The sequence below is a fragment of the Sprattus sprattus genome (assembly GCF_963457725.1).
Source record: "Sprattus sprattus genome assembly, chromosome: 20".
Classification (NCBI taxonomy): Eukaryota; Metazoa; Chordata; class Actinopteri; order Clupeiformes; family Clupeidae; genus Sprattus; species Sprattus sprattus.
This window is the reverse complement of record NC_137918.1, coordinates 12,124,141-12,127,236: the sequence shown is the minus strand read 5'-3', so window position 1 is coordinate 12,127,236 and position 3,096 is coordinate 12,124,141.

Here is a 3,096-nt window from a genome sequence, read left to right as displayed (position 1 = left end):
CAATATTAAGTAATACATAATTCTAATACATTTGTGTTTTTCGTGGACAGAACGCATTGCAGTGTTACATGGTTTTGCAATAGAAAAGCCTGTCATATCACAGACACATAAACAAGCCACGTAAACACAATTACAGACGCACACACACATTCATACATACATACATACATCTATCCATCCATCCATACATACATACATACAAATATACATACATACATACAATATTTTGAGTGAAAGACCAAGAGGCTAAACAGCAAAGACATATTTTTTCATAGTCTGTTTTGGTCACATTCACTAAGGGTGCCAATAATTGCGGAGGGCACTGTACATACATACATACATACATACATACATACATACATACATACATACATACATACATACATACATACATACATACATACATACATACAGTACATACATACATACATACATACATACATACATACATACATTCTGTACATACTGTACATACATACGTACATACATACATACATACATACATACAGGGCTAATAAAACACTGATCGTTTCACTTATATTCACTCTCACACACAAACACACACACACACACACACACTGAAACACACACAAACACACACTCACACACACACACACACACACACACACACACACACACACACACACACACACACACACACACACACACACACACACACACACACACAGACACACACACAGACACAGACACACACACACACACACAGACACAGACACACACACACACACACACACATGCATTGTCCATCCACTGGTCTGTTACTCTCCTACATGCCCGGCACTCGGGCAGAGAATGCAGGAATTGGCTGTGTTTGTGGTGTGTCTGGGAGCCTTTGAGAGAGAGAGAGAGAGAGAGAGAGAGAGAGAGAGAGAGAGAGGGAGAGTGTGTGTGTGTGAGTATAGGAGTCTGCTGTGTTTTTGTTGTGTCTGGGAGCCTTTGAGGTGCCGTAGCACTGGCACACGGCAGGAAGGGGAATGGTGTGGAACATTCCAGAATCCCAGATGCTTGGAACAAAAGGGGAGATAGGGGGTATCAATAACAAGGGAGGGGGGCGGAGGACTGGAGAATGAGCTTGTGTTTTTTTGGTATGGTACATTTTCCCCAAGTTGCCTCTTCCCCTTAGACACTTATTTGAAGACCCCCCCCCCCCCCCCCCCCCAACCCATGACTCAAAGTATAGGTCATGACATAAGCTGTGTTAAGGTCGCAGGTACCACCGAGAGAGGTCAAGACTTTTTTTTAAGAAAACTGATTGGTTCACTGAAGTGTGAAATCAGTGTGACACAGACAAATGGACTGTGATGAGGGTTTAGATTAGCGTTTATTTGCAAATTCGCTATAAATTTGATCATTATACTCGATTCCCGTGGCAGTGTTTACTTTTGTACACTTTGATGAGGAACTGATGCAGAACTTGCGTGACAAGAAAAACCCCTGGGAGACTCGACTCCGTTACTTATTAACAGTTTGTGTGTGTGGAGAAAGCTTTCAATGCATCAGCAGCTTTGCAGGGTCATAACTCATTCTGACGGGTGCCATTTGTGTAGGTAGGTACATGGGCACGGGAGTCTATTGATCATTGATCTTTTAAAAAACATGTGATCCGATATCCCTGCATTCAGTATTCGCATGGTATTCACTGATTGTTGGCTCCTCTGTCATCATTGTGTTTTCACAGCACACCTTACTGTGACGATGAAAAGGCAAAACAGAAACTGAAATCCTGAGAGTTCCTGAAAGAGCCACATCAAGGCGCCGATCAGAAGAAGACATTCTACTCATTTTTGGGTGGCGAAGGGGTTTTCCCCATGTTGGGAATGTCTTGGTGCAGGTGCACTAACAATGACGGTAACCTTGATAGCACAGCCAGGATGTCACCAATCTAGAAGACTGTCTCTTCTCTTTCTTCACTATCACTTTCTCCATCTCACTTCCTTCAAGTTAATCATTTCAAATAACCGGGTTGAGCCCTTTGACCTAAATTATCACTGCGACATGACTGAAGGAAGTCTCTCTAATACACAGCCGTACCCAGTGGTGAAGTGGTCCCTGGAGAAGTGGGTATACTCTTAATTTTTTCAAGCAGCCCATACACCACAGGATAAACGCCCTGTTTTGAGAAGTGGGTATACGCAATGCTGACTAAAAAATAAGTGGGTATACTCCGTATACCTGCGTATACCCTGGACTACACCACTGGCCGTAAACACAGAACTGCTCCGAAGGTTGTTCCTCTTTCCCCACTGAGACCATAATAATTAACGTTTGCAGCAGTGATCAGAAACCTGGCATGCAATGACAGGATTTTTTTTTGTTTTCTTCAGGGCTCATTCTTCTCAGGAACAAGTAACAGACTGGTGGGCGTTTGCACTGCCAAATATGGAAAAGCCTCCTCCGACTTCACTAAAGGCCACAGGCTGGGGTGGGGAGGCTGGAAAAATAGCAGCGAGATTAGCCGTCAATGTCTCAAAGGCTCCCCCCCCCCCCCAAAAGGTATGTGCATGCACACGATGATACAATACATTACAATGAAGGGGGAACATTTTTGTGTGCTTATTTGACTTCAAATACGCTCTGTCTGTTTGCACAGTCGCTTCGGAAAGTGTACCGCTGTCATCGTGTTTTGTGAGGGAGAAGACGAATATGTATAAGAGAATGTGTCCGTGCTCAGGTTGCTCTTTGTCAAAGCCAGTTACTATTTATGTGTTGCTGGGAAAGCCATCAAAGATCCCATGATTCACCTGGTGGAAGTGGCTTGTTGCCTATAGCACCTATGACCTACTGAAAGATGTCAACTGGCTAGAGATGTCAAGTTAAAACATTTAATCTCTATGGAGAATGCAGCCCAGTTACTTTAGTAACCTCTGTGATGTCACCAAATCCTGTTGTGAAGCCATGCTTGCCAGAGTGCCCGCATATTCCAAATCTCCCATCAACCCTCTCAGTACCTCTGCCTCAGTCTGCCAACTTCTGAGGTGATGTCAGTGTTGGCAGATGATATCAATGCCTCCACAGTGGTGGCATCTTCCGCGTCAGTCCAATGCCAGAATTTGGCAGAGATCTCATCTCATGCCG